Genomic DNA, 20,753 nt, shown 5'->3' on the forward strand with positions numbered 1-20,753 from the left:
TCTAGCAGTAGGACTTAAAAGTAGAACTGGTTACACAAAGGCTCCCATAGGAATGAACAATGATTTATTTTCAACTCTTTTTACAAAATGTTCATGATCCATTTTTTTAAAAAAGGTAACTTTATTTTAGATTTTGTAATATAATAAGTTCTTGTTTCCAAATTTCATTGTAAATAAATGAAAAGGGACTCTTCAAAATTTTCTTTTTTAAGAGATATGAATAAAAATTTTAAAATGTTAGAAACTAAGGGCATATGAAAAACTGTATGATGCTAGAAATATTTGTAATATTTCTGCCACTGACAAATAGAGCTTTTAGAAAAGGTTCATATTACAAAGTTGAACAAAAATCTCAGGTTCTAAAAAGTAAGTAACAAAAGATAATTGGTTAATTTTCTTCTAATTTTGTATATGACACAGCTAGCTTAATGATTATAGGTTCTAAAGAAATTGATTATACATGAACGTGAAGAGATTTCTTTTCTTAAATCCTATCCCTGGCTTATGTAAAGCCAACTGAGATCACAGAGCATATAAAATCAAGTGCTGCTTCACAAATGAAATGAAGTGTTCCTTGATTCATTACTAAAGGGACTATCCACATACATGGAAAACCACAACTCAGATATTCCCCTTTTATTTCTCTAGAAACATGAATAAATTGCTTTTGGCACACTTAATTGGTGTTTGGGGCATACTTTTCCCAATTGAAGTCCACAGTAAATTACTCAGGAGAGAGACTCTCCTCTTTCAGTACATTATTTAATACTTAGGCTTGTGTGTGTGTGTCATTTACATATAAACATTTTGTTGTGTGAATGATGACGCCTAGATCCTCATCTGGGGCCTGGCTAATAGCTAGTATGCTTCTTGTTAAGACTGGTTCAGTCAAAAATAAGTGTTGATTATTTTTACATGTGACAATGGTATTATGATTATGTTTTTGAAAAAAAAATTTCACGAAGTGATCTACAGATTGAATGCAATCCCTATCAAAATACCAATGACATTCTTCACAGAAATAGAAAAACAATCTCAAAACTTGTATGAAACCACAAAAGGCTCCAAATAACCAAAGCAATTTTGAGCAGAAAGAATAAAGCTGGAGGTATCATACTACCTGACTTCAAAACTTATTACAAAGGCCAGGCATGGTGGCTCACACCTGTAATCCCAGCACTTTGGAAGGCCAAGGCAGGCGGATTACTTGAGGTCAGGAGTTTCAGACCAACCTAGCCAACTGGTGAAACCCCGTACTAAAAATACAAAATTAGCTGGGTGTGCTAGTGCACACCTGTAATCCCAGTTACTTACTCAGGTGGCTGAAGCAGGAGAATCACTTGAACCAGGGAGGCAGAGGCTGCAGTGAGCCAAGATCATGCCACTGCACACTAGCCTAGGCAACAGAACGAGACTCCATCTCAAAAAAAAAAAAAAAAAAGAATTTCATATATATATATCAGACGAGTGGATCTGTCATAGGAGCCAGTTTGGTTCTCAGTGTGCCCCACTCACTGCGTTATGTCCTCCACCATGTTATGACACACTGAGAAGGCCCTCACCAGATGCAGAAGACCCTCGACCTTGCACTTCCCAGCTTCCAGAACTGTAAATAATAAATTTCTTTTCTTTATAAATTACCTAGCCTCAGGCATTCAATTATGGCAACAGAAAATGAACTAAGACAGAAAATATATGGTAAAAGCCCCATAACACTAGTGTGGGCAATGATTTTTTGGATATGACCCCACAAGCAGAGTCAACAAAAGCAAAAGTAGACAAATGGGATTACATCAAACCAATAAGCACAGCAAAGGAAACAATAAACAGAAAGAAGAGACAACCTATAGAATGGGAGAAAATATTTGCAAACTATACATCTCATAAGGGGTTAATATCCAAAATATATAAGTAACTCAATAGACTCAATAGAAAGAAAACAACCCCAATAAAAAATGGGCAAAGGACTCAAATAGACATTTCACAAAAGCAACATATAAATGGCAAACAGGTATATGAAAAAAATGCTCAACATCAACATTAGGGAATGCAAATTAAAACCACAATGAGACATCATCTCACACCTGTTAAAATAGCTATTATGGAAAAGACTAAAGATAGCAAGTCTTTGGTGGAGAAAAGGGAACCCTCACATGCTGTTAGTAGGAATATGAATTCATACAGCCATTATGGAAAACAGTATGGAGGTTTCTCAAAATATTAAACATAGAACTACTATACAATCCAACAATCCCACTACTGGGAATATATCTTAAAAAAATGAAATCAATACGGAAGAGATATCTGCACTCTCATGCTTGCTATATATTATTCACAATAGACAAGATATAGAATCAACTTGTGTCCATCAGCCGACAAATGGATATAGAAAATGTGGTATACATACACAATGAAATATTATTCAGCCATAAAAAAGGAAATTCTGTTATTTGTGACAACATGGATGAACCTGGTGGACACTGTTAACTGAAATAAGCCGGCAACAGAAAGACACATACTGCATGATCTCACTCATATGTGGAATGTAAAAAAGTTGATCTCATAGAAGTACTACAGAAAGTAGAATTGGCCAGGCATGGTGGCTCATGTCTGTAATCCCAGCACTTTGGGAGGCAGAGGTGGTCAGATCATCTGAGGTCAGAAGTTCGAGACCAGCCTGGTCAACATGGTGAAACCCCATCTCTACTAAAAATACAAAATTTAGCCAGGCTAATTTATATATATACACACACACACACACACACACACACACATATATATATATATATACGTATATATACACACACACACACATATATATACATATATATCACAGGTGGCACACACCTGTGATCCCAGCTACTCAGGAGGCTGAGGCAGGAGAATCACTTGAACTCAGGAGGCAGAGGTTGCAGTGAGCTGAGATCACATCACCGCGCTCCTGCCTGGGCAACAGAGCAAGTCTCTGTCTTAAAAAAAAAAAAATGTAGAAAGGTGGTTACCAGCAGCTGGGGTGACTGCTGGTGAAAGGAGGGAGTTGGAGAGATGCTGGTCAAAGGACACAAAATTTCACTTAGGAAGAACTGTACTACATGATGATTATAGTTAACAATATATTGTATTCTTTTTTCTTGGTTTTATTTTTTTGAAACAGGATCTTGCTCTGTCGCCCAGGCTAGAGTGCAGTGGCGCAATCATGGCTCACTGCAACCTTTGCCTCCTGGGCTCAAGTGATCCTCTCACCTCAGCCTCCTGAGACCACTGAAGTGTGCCACTACATCTGGCTTTTTACATTTTTTGTAGAAACGGGGTCTCACTATATTACCCAGGCTGGTCTTGAACTCCTGGGCTCATGCAATCCTTCTTTCTCATCCTCCTAGGAGTGCTTGGGATTATGACATGAGGCACCATACCTGGCCTTTCCCCCTCCTTTTTATCCTGGAAGTAATCTCTTTTCCCTGATCTTCCATATCAATCTCTCCACTCTATGGTACTTAGCACCTTCTGCCTTGTATTCTAATTATTTATTAGTATGTGCCTTATCACTCTTACTAGATTGTATTGCCTTGGCTTTTTTTTTTTTTTTTTCTTTTTTAAGACAAAGTCTAGCTCTGTCACCCAGGCTGGAGTGCCATGGTGCAATTTTGGCTCACTGCAACCTCTGCCTCCCGAGGTGCAAGCGATCCTCCTACCTCAGCCTCCCAAGTAGCTGGGACTACAGGCACATGCTACCATGCCCTAATTTTTGTAATTTTTGTAGAGATACGGCTTTGCCATGTTGCCCAAGCTGGTCTTGGGCTCCTGAGCTAAAGTGATCCACCCATCTCAGCCTCCCAAATTGCCGGGATTACAGGAGTGAACCACTGTGCCCAGTCAACTCTAATTTTTTGATAATACAACTAGGTCTACTTTTTTTCTGTAAATAACTTTGGTATAAAACAACTAAATCTAAATTGGCTTACCTAACATGTAGACATAGGCAACCGGGTTTTTGTATTAAGAAATCTGCACCTAGCTACTTTATATAGGGCTTGAAATATCTACTTTCTACTGAAAGTTATACCTGTAATTGTCAGTATCAAAATGCCAAATCTAGGCCTACACTCCCTAGGTATCAATAGTGAACACTGAATTTTCAGTTATTATTATTAATGACATTTTCATTCATCCATTCAATGAATATATTTATTTAGCATCCCTTATGTAATGACCACGTTAAGTAGTGGAGGTACGGAAATGAAAAACAAAAAAATAGGCTGCCGATTTCAGAAAACTTGTCAACTAGTGGTGAAGAAAAACATTATTAATAATAATGTTTGTACTGTGGAAGTATTAATACAGGATTCAGAGTGAAAGAATTTAGTAGGGGTCTGGTAACTTCACCCTCAGAAAGTACAAAGCTAAGATGATGTTACTATTTAGACATTTATTAGTTTAGAGATTTATCAGTTTACTTTTTGACCCCCTTTAAGTGAGGGGATAAACCCATGAGGGCAGGAGTAGTTTCTGTCTTATCCACAGCTGTATTCCCAGAGTTTACCTCAGTGGCTCGTACAGATTAAACACAGATTAAATATACATATTTTTTTGGAGACAGTCTCCCTCTGTCGCATAGGCTGGACAGAGTCTCCCTTCGTCGCATAGGCTGGAGTGCAGCAGCATGGTCATGGCTCGCTGCAGCTTCGACCTCCCAGGCTCAAGCAATCCTCCCACCTCAGCCTTCCGAGTAGCTGGGACCATAGATGAATGCCACTATGCCCAGTTAATTTTTTTTTAATGTTTTGTAGATACAGGGTGTTCCTATATAGCCCAGGCTGGTGTCAAACTTCTGGGCTCCAGTAATGCTCTTGCCTCAGCCTCTCAAAGTGTTGAGATTACAGGCGTGAGCCACCATGACTAGTCATATCTTTTGGATACTGGAAAACAAGTGAACAATATCTAAAATATATAAATACTGTAGAGTGTAAATTCAATATGAAAAAGATAACTCAGGAAAATGGGCAAAAGACATAAACAGGCATAAAATACAAATGGCAAAGAAACATGAAAACATGTTCAAACTCATTAGTAACACAGCAATATATATAAAAGCCAAGTAATACCATTTTACAATCATTGGATTGGCAAAAGGCCTGACAACAACAAGAGTTGCTAAGGACAGTGGATCAATAGCTACTCATGAATACTATATGGAGAGAAGGAAGTAAATTAGTATAACCACTTTGGAAAAAGAATTGGGCATTATTTGGTAAAGTTGAGAATGTACATCCTACAACCTAGTAATTGTTCTCTTAAATTCATACTCTTACACATATGTACCAGGAGACATTATAAGAATATTCATAGCAATACTGCTTGTAATATCAAGAAAATGGAAGCCCAAATATTCATTGACAAAATAAATAGTAAATTTTTGGAACAGTCACACAATGAAATATCTTACAACAGTAAAAATGAACTATATCCATGTGAAACTAGTTTCATTATGCAAAACTAAATCATAGGTTGTTTAGGGAAATATACATTTGTTGTAACATTTATAAAGAAAAGCAAGAGGACAGTGATTACAAAATTCAAGATTGTGGTTATCTCTGGTATGAGGAAAGGGACATGGTTGAAGGGTGCACTCAAGGAACTTCAAAGGTACTAGAAATATCATTTTATATATAGATACACTTTTCATACTAGAAATATCATTTTATATATCAATACATTTTTCATTCTTTTAGTCACATTTATATATGTATATGAATTACATTTTTTGTGTATAATATTTCATAACTCTTAAGATAAATGAATAAGTATTAGGCTCTGGAAATGGGAGAGAAAGAAAAGAATGTTCCAAATAAGGGATCAGCTTATGTCAATTTAAGGCCAGGAGATAAGGACATAAACTCTCTGGCTGAAGCACTGAGTTTACTGAGCGAGAGGGGAAGCTAGGAGAGCTACACAGGGGTCAGACTGTATAGGGATTTCTAAACCACATGAGAGTTTTGATTGTTTAATGACGAGTAAAGAAAAATTGCAAACTGAAGACATGTCACATATGTAGTTCCTAAAGATCTCTATTTTCATAAGGAAAATACATTAGTGGGAAGCAAAAATTGATGCTGGGACTCATGATGAGGAGGATTTGGATTATGATGGTGATACCGGGAACAAAGAAAGGAGAAAGAATGTTAAGACTATCCAGGACTTGGTGTTGGTGGAAAAGGTAAAGGAAATAGAGAAAAAAGCAAGGAATGGCTCCCAGGCTTTGGACTTGGGTAATGGTGACATGGAGGCAAAGAACAATGGCAAAAAAGCAAGACAGGGGAATTCCATCAATTTAGGAAAAGGTGATATTGAGATTCAACAACATAATAGGTGTTCAATAAGTATTTATTGTATTAGTCCATTCTCATGCTGCTATGAAGAAATGCCCAAGACTGGGTAACTTATAAATGAAATGGGTTTAATTGATTCACAGTTCAGCATGGCTGGGGCAGCATCATGAAACTCAGAATCATGGCAGAAGGGGAAGCAAACACCTCCTTATTCACATGACGGCAGGAAGGAGAAGTGCTGAGCAAAGAGGAAAAAGCCCCTTATAAAACCATCAGATCTGGGAGAAGCCAAGATGGCCGAATAGGAACAGCTCCGGTCTACAGCTCCCAGTGTGAGCGACACAGAAGACAGGTGATTTCTGCATTTCAAACTCAGGTGCCGGGTTCATCTCACTGGGGAGTGCCAGGTAGTGGGTGCAGGACAGTGGGTGCAGCGCACTGTGCGCGAGCAGAAGCAGGGCGAGGCATCGCCTCACCTGGGAAGTACAAGGGGTCAGGGAATTCCCTTTCCTAGTCAAAGAAAGGGGTGACAGATGGCACCTGGAAAATTAGGTCACTCCCACCCTAACACTGCACTTTTCCAACGGGCTTAAAAAACGGCACACCAGGAGATTATATCCTGCAACTGGCTTGGAGGGTCCTACGCCCACAGAGTCTCGCTCATTGCTAGCAGAGCCGTCCAAGAACAAACTGCAAGGCGGCAGCGAGGCTAGGGGAGGGGTGCCTGCCATTGCCAGGTTAGTTGTTTGATTAGGTAAACAAAGCGGCTGGGAAGCTCGAACTGGGCGGAGTCCACCACAGATCAAGGAGGCCTGCCTGCCTCTGTAGGCTCCACCTCTGGGGGCAGGGCACAGACAAACAAAAAGATAGCTGTAACCTCTGCAGACTTAAATGTCCCTCTGACAGCTTTGAAGAGAGTACTGGTTCTCCCAGCCTGCAGCTTGAGATCTGAGAACAGGCAGACTGCCTCCTCAAGTGGGTCCCTGACCCCCGAGTAGCCTAACTGGGAGGCACCCCCAGTAGGGGCGGACTGACACCTCACATAGCCGGGTACTCCTCTAAGACAAAACTTCCAGAGGAACGATCAGGCAGCAACATTTGCAGTTCACCAATAACCACTGTTCTGCAGCCATTGCTGATGATACCCAGGCAAACAGGGTCTGGAGTAGACCTCTAGCAAACTCCAACAGACCTGCAACTGAGGGTTCTGTCTGTTAGAAGGAAAACTAACAAACAGAAAGTACATCCACACCAAAAATCCATTGGTACGTCACCATCATCAAAGACCAAAGGGAGATAAAACCACAAAGATGGGAAGAAAACAGAGCAGAAAAACTGGAAACTCTAAAAATCAGAGCACCTCTCCTCCTCCAAAGGAACGCAGCTCCTCACTAGCAACAGAACAAAGCTGGACAGAGAATGACTTTGATGAGTTGAGAGAAGAAGGCTTCAGACGATCAAACTACTCTGAGCTAAAGGAGGAAATTCGAACCAAGGGCAAAGAAATTAAAAGCTTTGGAAAAAAAATTAGATGAATGGATAACTAGACTCACCAATGCAGAGAAGTCCTTAAAGGACCTGATGGAGCTGAAAACCAAGGCACGAGAGCTACGTGACGAATGCAGAAGCCTCAGTAGCTTATGTGACCAACTGGAAGAAAGGGTATCAGAGATGGAAGATGAAATGAATGAAATGAAGCGAGAAGGGAAATTTAGAGAAAAAAGAATAAAAAGAAATGAGCAAAGCCTCCAAGAAATATGGGACTATGTGAAAAGACCAAACCTACGTCTGATTGGTGTACCTGAAAGTGACAGGGAGAATGGAACCAAGTTGGAAAACACTCTGCAGGATATTATCCAGGAGAACTTCCCCAATCTAGAAAGGCAGGCCAACATTCAAATTCAGGAAATACAGAGAACGCCACAAAGATACTCCTCGAGAAGAACAACTCCAAGACACATAGTTGTCACATTCACCAAAGTTGAAATGAAGGAAAAAATGTTAAGGGCAGCCAGAGAGAAAGGCTGGTTTACCCACAAAGGGAAGCCCATCAGACTAACAGCTGATCTCTTGGCAGAAACTCTACAAGTCAGAAGAGAGTGGGGACCAATATTCAACATTCTTAAAGAAAAGAATTTTCAACCCAGAATTTCATATCCAGCCAAACTAAGCTTCATAAGTGAAGGAGAAATAAAATACTTTACAGACAAGCAAATGCTGAGAGATTTTGCCACCACCAGGCCTGCCCTAAAAGAGCTCCTGAAGGAAGCACTAAACATGGAAAGCAACAACCGGTACCAGCCACTGCAAAAACATGCCAAATTGTAAAGACCATCGAGGCTAGGAAGAAACTGCATCAACTAACGAGCAAAATCACCAGCTAACATAATGAAAGGATCAAATTCACACATAACAATATTAACCTTAAATGTAAATGGGCTAAATGCTCCAATTAAAAGACACAGACTGGCAAATCGGATAAAGAGTCAAGACCCATCAGTGTGCTGTATTCAGGAAACCCATCTCACATGCAGAGACACACATAGGCTCAAAAGAAAGGGATAGAGGAAGATATATCAAGCAAATGGAAAACAAAAAAAGGCACGGGTTGCAATCCTAGTCTCTGATAAAACAGACTTTAAACCAACAAAGATCAAAAGAGACAAAGAAAGCCATTACATAATGGTAAAGGGATCAATTCAACAAGAACAGCTGACTATCCTAAATATATATGCACCCAATACAGGAGGACCCAGATTCATAAAGCAAGTCCTTAGACACCTAGAAAGAGACTTAGACTCCCACACAATAATAATCGGAGACTTTAACACCCCATTGTCAACATTAGACAGATCAACGAGACAGAAAGTTAACAAGGATACCCAGGAATTGAACTCAGCTCTGCACCAAGTGGACCTAACAGACATCTACAGAACTCTCCACCCCAAATCAACAGACTATACATTCTTTTCAGCACCACACCACACCTACTCAAAATTGACCACATAGTTGGAAGTAAAGCTCTCCTCAGCAAATGTAAAAGAACAGAAATTATAACAAACTGTCTCTCAGACCACAGCGCAATCAAACTAGAACTCAGGATTAAGAAACTCACTCAAAACCGCTCAACTACATGGAAACTGAACAACTTGCTCCTGAATGACTACTGGGTACATAACGAAATGAAGGCAGAAATAAAGATGTTCTTTGAAACCAACGAGAACAAAGACACAACATACCAGAATCTCTGGGACACATTCAAAGCAGTGTGTAGAGGGAAATTTATAGCACTAAATGCCCACAAGAGAAAGCAGGAAAGATCTACAATTGACACCCTAACATCACAATTAAAAGAACTAGAAAAGCAAGAGCAAACACATTCAAAAGCTAGCAGAAGGCTAGAAATAACTAAAATCAGAGCAGAACTGAAGGAAATAGACACACAAAAACTCTTCAAAAAATTAATGAATCCAGGAGCTGGTTTTTTGGAAAGATCAACAAAATTGATGGACCGCTAGCAAGACTAATAAAGAAGAAAAGAGAGAAGAATCAAATAGACGTAATAAAAAATGATAAAGGGGATATCACCACTGATCCCACAGGAATACAAACTTCCATCAGAGAATACTATAAACACCTCTGTGGAAATAAACTAGAAAATCTAGAAGAAATGGATAAATTCCTGGACACATACAACCTCCCAAGACTAAACCAGGAAGAAGTTGAATCTCTGAATAGACCAATAACAGGCTCTGAAATTGAGGCAATGATCAATAGCTTACCAACCAAAAAATGTCTAGGACCAGATGGATTCACACCCGAATTCTACCAGAGGTACAAAGAGGAGCTGGTACCATTCCTTCTGAAACTATTCCAATCAATAGAAAAAGAGGGAACCCTCCCTAACTCATTTTATGAGGCCAGCATCATCCTGATACCAAAGCCGGGCAGAGACACAACCAAAAAAGAGAATTTTAGACCAATATACTTGATGAACATTGATGCAAAAATCCTCAATAAAATACTGGCAAACCAAATGCAGCAGCACATCAAAAAGCTTATACACCATGATCCAGTGGGCTTCATCCCTGGGATGCAACACTGGTTCAACATACGCAAATCAATCAATGTAATCTCGCATATAAACAGAACCAAAGACAAAAACCACATGATTATCTCAATAGATGCAGAAAAGGCCTTTGACAAAATTCAACAACTCTTCATGCTAAAAACTCTCAATAAATTAGGTATTGATGGGACGTATCTCAAAATCATAAGAGCTATCTATGACAAACCCACAGCCATTATCATACTGAATGGGCAAAAACTGGAAGCATTCCCTTTGAAAACGGGCACAAGACAGGGATGCCCTCTCTCACCACTGCTATTCAAAATAGTGTTGGAAGTTCTGGCCAGGGCAATCAGGCAGGAGAAGGAAATAAAGGGTATTCAATTAGGAAAAGAGGAAGTCAAATTGTCCCTGTTTGCAGATGACATGATTGTATATCTAGAAAACTCCATCATCTCAGCCCAAAATCTCCTCAAGCTGATAAGCAACTTCAGCAAAGTCTCAGGATACAAAATCAATGTACAAAAATCACAAGCATTCTTACACACCAATCACAGACAAACAGAGAGCCAAATCATGAGTGAACTCCCATTCACAATTGCTTCAAAGAGAATCAAATACCTAGGAATCCAACTTACAAGGGATGTGAAGGACCTCTTCAAGGAGAACTACAAACCACTGCTCAATGAAATAAAAGAGGATACAAACAAATGGAAGAACATTCCATGCTCATGGGTTGGAAGAATCAATACCGTGAAAATGAAAATGGTCGTACTGCCCAAAGTAATTTACAGATTCAATGCCATCCCCATCAAGCTACCAATGACTTTCTTCACAGAATTGGAAAAAACTACTTTAAAGTTCATATGGAACCAAAAAAGAGCCCGCATCGCCAAGTCAATCCTAAGCCAAAAGAACAAAGCTGGAGGCATCACGCTACCTGACTTCAAACTATACTACAAGGCTACAGTAACCAAAACAGCATGGTACTGGTACCAAAACAGAGATATAGACCAATGGAACAGAACAGAGCCCTCAGAAATAATGCCACATATCTACAAATATCTGATCTTTGACAAACCTGACAAAAACAAGCAATGGGGAAAGGACTCCCTATTTAATAAATGGTGCTGGGAAAACTTGCTAGCCATATGAAGAAAGCTGAAACTGGATCCCTTCCTTACACCTTATACAAAAATTAATTCAAGATAGATTAAAGACTTACATGTTAGACCTAAAACCATAAAAACTCTAGAAGAAAACCTAGGCAATACCATTCAGGACATAGGCATGGGCAAGGACTTCATGTCTAAAACACCAAAAACAATGGCAGCAAAAGCCAAGATTGACATATGGGATCTAATTAAACTAAAGAGCTTCTGCACAGTAGAAGAAACTACCATCAGAGTGAACAGGAAACCTACAGAATGGGAGAAAATTTTTGCAACTTACTCATCTGACAAAGGGCTAATATCCAAAATCTACAATCAACTCAAACAAATTTACAAGAAAAAAACAAACCACCCCATCAAAAAGTGGGCGAAGGATATGAACAGACACTTCTCAAAAGAAGACATTTATGCAGCCAAAAAACACATGAAAAAATGCTCATCATCACTGGCCATCAGAGAAATGCAAATCAAAACCACAATGAGATACCATCTCACACCAGTTAGAATGGTGATCATTAAAAAGTCAGGAAACAACAGGTGCTGGAGAGGATGTGGAGAAATAGGAACACTTTTACACTGTTGGTGGGACCGTAAACCAGTTCAACCATTGTGGAAGTCAGTTTGGTGATTCCTCAGGGATCTAGAACTAGAAATACCATTTGGCCCAGCCATCCCATTACTGGGTATATACCTAAAGGATTATAAATCATGCTGCCATAAAGACACATGCACATATATGTTTATAGCGGCACTATTCACAATAGCAAAGACTTGGAACCAACCTAAATGTCCAACAATGATAGACTGGATTAAGAAAATGTGACACATATACACCATGGAATACTATGCAGCCATAAAAAATAATGAGTTCATGTCCTTTGTAGGGACGTGGATGAAACTGGAAACCATCATTCTCAGCAAACTATGGCAAGGACAAAAAACCAAACACTGCATGTTCTCACTCACAGGTGGGAATTGAACAATGAGAACACATGGACACAGAAAAGGGAACATCACACACCGGGGCCCGTTGTGGGGTGGAAGAAGGGGGTAGGGATAACATTAGGAGATATACCTAATGTTTAATGACGAGTTAATGGGTGCAGCATGCCAGCATGGCACATGTATACATATGTAACAAACCTGCACGTTGTGCACATGTACCCTAAAACTTAAAGTATAATAAAATAAATAAGAAAAAAAAGAAGATAAAAAAACCATCAGATCTTGTGAGAACTCAGTATCATGAGAACAGCATGGGGGTAACTGCCTCATGATTCAATTTGGGTGCGGACACAGACAAACCATATCACTTATAAGATTAAAAAAAGTGGCTATGTGAGACCTCAGGGGCTGTCCAATTGGTAGTTGGAATCTAATATCATTCATCTATTTCTTTTTTAAATAAATAATTTGTGATTCCCTATTTTGTATCTTGGCAGAGAAGAAAGCTACGAAACCTTAAAAAGAATTCCTATGAGAATAAAAATAATGTATAGATGTATAAATCTCAGTGTTAGAATGGTTAGATATATGTAGCCCTGACAGTATGGACATTATACATTGTAGCAAGCAGGCTTCATCAAGCTGTGATTATTTCAGTCACTACAACTCCACCTGAGATGTGAGGCAGAAAAAGAATTTTCCTTTCGGTGTTAACTACAAGTGGGATTAAATATTAAAGATACCAGCAAAGTATGGGTGGGAAATATGAGGACTTCCTCTTGAATGCCAAACAGGAAGCACAGACAATCTCAGAGTGGGTAGAATGGGGCAGAGTCTTTCTAATGTAAGCTATGGTGAACGGGAAATCCAGATTTCATAAGCTGGACTCCCTTTTATACTTCTTGCAGTTTTGCAGTTTCGGTGTTGATTTCCTTTTTGTTTCACTCAATAATTTGAGGAAGTCTTTTTAAAAAAGTCAGCCCTCATGATAGATAAAGGGTTTAAGTGTGAAAAATGAAACATAAAAGTACTAGAAGAAAATGTAGATGCTGGGTGTGGTGGCTCATGCCTGTAATCCCAGCACTTGGGAGGCTGAGGTGGAAGGATTGCTTGAGCCCAGGAGTTTGAGACCAGCCTGGGCAACATGGTGAAACCCTGTCTCTATTAAAAATACAAAAAGTAGCCAGGTGTGGTGGTTCACACCTGTAGTCCCAACTACTTGGAAGGCTGAGGTGGGAGGACTGCTTGAGACTGGGAGGCAGAGGTTACAGATAGATGAGATTGTTCTACTATACTCCAGCCTGGGTAACAGAGCTAGACTCTGTCTAAAAAAAGAAAAAAAAAAAAGAAAAAAAAAAAAGAAAATGTAGGTGATTTTTAAAATACATAATCTTGGGGTGGAGAAGGACTTTCTAGAAATGAGACCGAAGGCAGAAATCATAAAGGAAAAGACTGATATTTCTGATTATATAAAAATTTAAACTTTTGTAGGGAAAAAGCAAAAAGCAACAATAATCTACCCCAAAAGTTCAAAGACCAAAAACAACTGAAACATCTATAAGGGGCTCTTACAAAGTAATAATCCTAATTTTAAAACTCCCAAAATAAAACTAGGCAATTCACACAAGTAAAAACAGTAACTAATATTTCTCGAGATTTTATTATGCGCCGATGTGGTAGACTGATAACTAACACGGCCTCAATTTTCCACCTGCTATGTGTCTATGTCTCTTAACAATGTGAATTTGCTGTTCTACCCATCAAGAGATAGAGTCTGTTTCCCCACTTCTTGAATCTGGGCTAGCCTTGTGACTTGCTTTGACCAGTAGAATGTGGCAGAGCTGATGAGGTTCCAGTTCCAACTGCCTTCCACTCTCTCATGGAACCCTGCCACTGCCATGAGAACAAGCCAGAGGTAGCTTCTTGGAGGAGGAGAAGTCACAGGAAAGAGGGCCAAATAGCCCCAGCTGTGGTGACCCTACATCACCAAACATGTGAGAGAGGACAGCAGAGATCAGCAGAGCTGCCTACACAACCCACGGCTGACTGAAGGAGCATGAATGAGTTAAGATCAGAAAACCTGCCCAGCCCAAATCTAGATTTGTCAGCAAAAATAAACATTGATCATTGTACTCCACTGAAACTCAGTTTGTTATACAGCATTTTTGTGGTAATAGGAATGGATATAACCAGGCAATGTTCAAAGTGTTCTATGTTTGTTTCAATCTTAAACGGTGAGTACAGGCCAGGCACAGTGGCTCACGCCTGTAATCCCAGCACTTCGGAAGGCAGAGGCAGGTGGGTCACTTGAAGTCAGGAGTTCCAGCCTGGCCAACATGGTGAACCCCTGTTTCTAAAAAAAATACAAACATTAGCTGGGCATGATGGCAGGTGCCTGTAATCCCAGCTACTCAGGAGGCTGAGGTGGGAGAATCGCTTGAACCCAGGAGGAAGAGGTTGCAGTGAGCTGAGATTGCGCCATTGCACTCTAGCCCAAGCAGTAGAGCGAGACTCCATCTAAAAACAAACAACAACAACAACAAAAACAAAAAGAAGAAGAAAATAGAAAAAAAAGGATAAGTACAATTTTTCCCTCTGTCATCTCCTACTTACTTGCCTGACACATGCGAGTCACAATGGTCTCTTTACTTTCTCAAAAACACCAGGCATAGCCCTGGCTTTCAGAGCCTTGGTGTGTGCTGTTTCTCCTGCTTAGAATGACCTGCCTCAGGTATTCACACAGCACAACTGCTCATTTCTCTTAAATCATTACTCAAGTATTAATATCACTTTCTTGGTAGCCTTTCCTGTTGACTCTACAATTTCTTTCCTGTCGGTACTGAGCATTCCCCTTTCCCGTTTTACTTTTGCTCTGCAGCACATTTTCCCATCTAACTTACTTTATATTTTCCTTTGTTGTCTCTCCCACTGCAATGTAAGTTCCATTAATGCAAAGATTTTTGTCTGCTTTGTTCATTGCTATATCCCCAGACCAAGAATACTATTTCGCATATAATAGACAATAAATATTTGGTGAATGAAGAAATCAGCCAATCAATTACCAATTTACTGAGGAGGAAACAGATATGGAGAACTTAAGTATTCTTGCCTAAGATCACAATGCTAGTCAGTGGCAAAACCAGCATTCAAACTCAGGAGAGCTGTTTCTACATTTACATAGTCGACTCTATGACGCTACGTGCACTTTGTAATGAGGCAGCTTGGCATTTACATATGTACTCAATACACATCAGTTTCCTTGGTTCTTCATATCTTTAGTTCAGGGGGTTCTCCCCAAGTAAGTCCTGTGCTTTGTCTTAACCAAAGAGGTGATAATGTTTAACTTTGAGAAAGAACCAGGTTGCTTCTGACCAAAACCAGGGTTAAAGGACAAACAAAAAAGAAAGAAATCAATCCTCAGCCAAGCGCGGTGGCTCACGCCTGTAATCCCAGCACTTTGGGAGGCCGACGCGGGTGAATCATGAGATCAGGAGTTCGAGACCAGCCTAGCCAACATGGTAAAACCCCGTCTCGACTAAAAATACAAAATATTAGCTGGGCATGGTGGCAGGCGCCTGTAATCCCAGCTACTCCGGAGGCTGAGGCAGGAGAATCACTTGAACCTGGGAGGTGGAGGTTGCAGTGATCCAAGATCATGCCACTGCACTCCAGCCCAGGTGACAGTGCAAGACTCCATCTTAAAAAAAAAAAAAAAGAAAGAAATCCTATTTTATAACCAAATCCATTTGTACAAATAATCTCAATCTAGCTCTTGATACTTTAACTTAAAAAACCCTTTCTTTATTAGATTTTTTTCCCCAGTACTGTTCTCTTAACATTTTGGAGATTATGCCTACTGGTGTTAGAGGAATAATCTCAATTTTATTTAATTACACTTAGACATGTAAACATTGTTAAGTTTATTAATAATTGTAATTTAGGCTGGGCCCAGTAGCTCACGCCTGTAATCCCAGCACTCTGGAAGGTTGAGGCGGGCAGATCACTCGAGCCCAGGAATTAGAGACCAGCTTGGGCAACATGGCGAAGCCCTGTCTCTACAAGAAATACAAAAATTAGCCAGGTGTGGTGGCAAACACCTGTAGTCCCAGCTACTCGGGAGGCTGAAGTGGGAGGATCGTTTGAGCCCGGGAGGTCGAGGCTGCAGTGAGCCATGATCACGCCACTGCACTCTAGCCTGGGCAACCAAGTGAGACCCTGTCTCAAACAAACAAAAACACCAAGAAAACTGTAATTGAATTTGTCTAAGATTTTCCATATAAATAAATTTTCACATCAGACAACAAATAACTTTTTGGTTTCCAGACCACAACTCCTGAATTTTTGTTTAGGAATTATACTCACTGAATAAACCTTCCAAAAATGTATGAAAATGCAAATTATAATAAGAGAAATTTCCACTTATCAAACTGGTAAGGATAAAAAAAAATTAAAATGCTCAGTGTTGGTAACAGTATAGGAAACCAGCATTTACTTACTCACCCGGTAAGATTATAATTTGGGAGAAAGTTTTTAGAATAGAATAAGATGAAAAGTACCAAAGACATGAAAGGTATGCATGCCCTTTGATGTACAAATTCCATTTGTAAGAATTTATACTAAGAAAATAATTAAAGATTTGGAAAAGGACAATAGGAATGTTTATCCAAGCACTATTACTCATTGCAAGAAGTGGGAATAGTTGACATTTGTAAAGGTATGTATTAATCAAATTGCATACATCCCCAAAAGGAATATATTATAGCTATTTATATTTTAGAGGATGTTTGTATAATATTAAAAATTATAAAAGAATAACAATATCATATTTATAAAAAAGTCTGCTCATTGAAGAAATTTTGAAAGATGTTAAGAATTGGCTGTTCCAGACGGTTGGATTATATATACATTTAATATTTTCTTTTGCTTGTCATTACTTGCTAAGTTTTCAATAATGAACACGCATTGCTGTCATCATTTTAAAAAACCAAGCTGTGTTTTTTAGGCCAGGTGCAGTGGCTCACGCCTATAATCCCAGCACTTTAGGAGGCCGAGGTGGGCAGATCACTTGAGGTCAGGAGTTCAAGACCAGCCAGGCCCACATAGTGAAACCCCACCTCTACTAAAAATACAAAAAATTAGCCAGGCGTGGTTGTGGGCACCTGTAATCCCAGCCACTCAGCAGCCTGAGGCAGGATAATCGCTTGAACCCAGAAGGCAGAGGTTGCAGTGAGTCGAGATCGTGCCATTGTATTCCAGCCTGGGCAACAGAGCGAGACTGTCTCAAAAAAAAAAAAAAAACAAACCAAAAAACAAACCAAGCTGTCTTTTCTAATTGAAAGAGGAAGCTAGGCTATTACCGCTATTGTTTTGGCTAAATATTGTTGAGTCAACCTTCTCGTTTGTTTCTTTGACCATGTCACTCATCCCTCATATTCTATAATATACATTAGGCTTTGCTTGGGTCACAGGCTGTACAATCGGACTGAGGTAGGAGGAGGAATTCTCCTGGTTTGCTATGGCAATATAGAGGTTTTTTTGTTTTTTTTTTTAAAGCCTTAGCTATTATTTAGTCTAGTCCTTTTCATTTTACAATATAAGGAACCTGGGCCAGGCATGATAGCACACTCCTGTAATCCCAGCACTTTTAGAGGTTGAGATGGGAGGATTATTTGTGGCCAGGAATTCTAGACCAGCGTTGGCAACATAGCAAGATCCTGTCTCTACAAACAATTTTTTTAAATTAGCTGGGCATGGTGGTGAGCACCTGTAGTCCCAGCTACTCAGAAGGCTGAGGCAGGGAGGACTGTTTGAAAGCAGAGTTTGAGACTGCAGTGAGCCATGATCATGCCCCACTGCACTTCAGCCTGGATGACAGAGTGAGACCTTGTCTCTAAAATACATACATACATACGTACGTAACTTGAAAGAGGTCCAAGGGAGTGAGTGATTTTTTTAAGGTCACAAAGTGAATTGAACAGCAACTATAATCCAAACTCCAGATTCTCAGCCCACTTATTCCCAAGAAATTGGCTGAACACCCCCATCAATGATCCTGGCTGCCAAGCTGGCCTTGGGAAGGGGATATAGCAGCTCTGCCAACAAGAAAACCCAATGGAAACCATAAGTCAGTTAGGCAAAAGCCTAGTTACTCCATAACACTAAAATGAACTCCCAAGTGTCAGAGGAAACAGGAAAAACAGGAGAACACAGGGGGTCCTCCATGTTGTCTAATATGAACTCTTTTGGAAGATACTGATTTTGAAACAGAGCAGATTCTGTGATGAAGTAAAGGAAGCCCTGGGTTAAGGACTACCATATATGATGATTAACTGTAAGATATGCCCTTATGTAACAAAATAGTTAATATATTTATGGTAGCTTCTAACAAGGTAATAATTTTTTGGCTATTAGTATATTTATTTTCTTCCATGCATAAACAAAGAATCTAATACCACATGTCGGCAGATCTCAAAATGTAGTCCACAAACCTTAAAGGTAGAGGTATGGGGAGGGGTTCCTGAGACCCTTTCAAGGAGTCTGTGAGGTTAAAAATCTTTCATAATAATACGAAGACATTATTTATCCTTTTTACTTTGTGAACATTTGCACTGATGGTGAAAAGCAGTGGTGGATAATATTGTTGGTACTTCAGCACGAATTGAGGCAATGACACCAAACTGTACTAGTAGCTGTATTTTTCATTGCCATGCACTGAGGCTAAAAATAATGTCAATTTCATTTTAGAATATCCTTAATGAAATGGTAAAAAGTACGAATTTTTATTAAATCGCTACCCTTGAGTTATATGTGACCAAGTACACACAAAGCATTTCTGCTGTGTACCTGAGTATAAGGGTTGTCCTGAGGATTTGGTTGCCCAAATCAAAAGCACTTTTGCAACTGGTTGAACTGTGAGCTGAAATAGTTTTTTTTTCATGGAACACCATTTTTTTTTTTTTTTTTTTTTTTTTTTGAGACAGAGTCTCACTCTGTCGCCCAGGCTGGAGTGCAGTGGCGCAATCTTGGCTCACTGCAAACTCTGCCTCCTGGGTTCACACCATTCTCCTGCCTCAGCCTCCCGAGTAGTTCGGACTACAGGCGCCCGCCACCACGCCCGGCTAATATTTTGTATTTTCATTAGAGACAGGGTTTCATCGTGTTAGCCAGGATGGTCTCGATCTCATGACCTCGTGATCCACCTGCCTTGGCCTCCCAAACTGCTGGGATTACAGGTGTGAGCCACCGTGCCCAGCCCATGGAACATCATTTTTACCAGAAAAAAAAACTACTGACAGACAAACCAGGGTTATTCAGACTTAAGTATGTGGCAGAAATTCTGTCAAAAATGTAACAAAGTGAGATTGTCACTTCAAGTAAAACAACTGACAGTTTGTGTTACCAATGATAAAATTCTAGCTTTCAAGTGAAAATTACAATTTTGGAAAATCCTATTTGCCACTGTGAGCTTGATGGCTTCCCAATACTTGAAGACTTTTCTGATTAAACAGGAAGACATTAAGGAAAGTGATTGTTTGATACTGTATAATGAAATATGTCAACATTAGGAAGAACTGTATAACACAGTGAACCACTAAAATTTCTGAAGGACTTATGCTTAATGTTTAAAAAAACAGGCATGGATTCAACATCCATTCAAAGTGTAAGGTACACCATTGGATATTAATGTAACAGTGTAAAAAAAGTACATTGATATAGTTTCAAATTCCACTTTGTAACTAACCTTTAAAAAGCTACCATTTGTCAAACTTTGATGTGATACCAAAGAATATCCATGATTATCTTTAAAAAGCTATTAAAATATTCTTCTTTCCAACTTCATATGACTGTGAGATGGGATTTTCTTCATCTTAAACCAAAATGAAACAGTGCAGCAGCTTAAATGCAGAGGCAGACATAAGAATCCAGTTACTTTCTATTACGTCACACATTAGTTTTGCAAAAATGCAAAACAATGCCACTCCTAGGATAACTGTTATCAAAACCAGGAAATAAGTGCTGATGATGATGTGGAGAAATTGGAATCCTTATGTACTGCCAATGGGAATGTAAAAATGGCACAGCCACCGAAGAAAACAGTATGGTTTCAAAAACTAAACATAGTACTATCCTATGACTCAGCAATTTTCACTTCTAGGTACATACAGTATCCCAAAGAATTAAAAGCAGGGATTCAAACAGACATGTGCACATTAATGACCATAGTAGTAGTATTCACAATAG

At 39.4% G+C, this 20,753-nt stretch overlaps 1 protein-coding gene across 4 annotated transcripts in view; it reads right to left on the reverse strand.

Annotated features, from left to right (window-relative positions):
- The window catches only part of NLN (neurolysin), a 103,953-nt gene that overhangs the window by 80,848 nt on the left and 2,352 nt on the right, over positions 1–20,753 (reverse strand). The window contains exon 1 of one of the 4 annotated variants that reach the window (XM_063623238.1): positions 1,315–1,398. The exons of the other annotated variants lie outside the window; for them this stretch is intronic. The gene's annotated coding sequence lies outside the window, so the exon portion shown is untranslated. Of the gene's footprint in view, positions 1–1,314; positions 1,399–20,753 lie in introns of those variants that run through there. 4 annotated transcript variants of the gene reach the window in all.

This window comes from Symphalangus syndactylus, chromosome 18 (assembly GCF_028878055.3).
Source record: "Symphalangus syndactylus isolate Jambi chromosome 18, NHGRI_mSymSyn1-v2.1_pri, whole genome shotgun sequence".
Classification (NCBI taxonomy): domain Eukaryota; kingdom Metazoa; phylum Chordata; class Mammalia; order Primates; family Hylobatidae; genus Symphalangus; species Symphalangus syndactylus.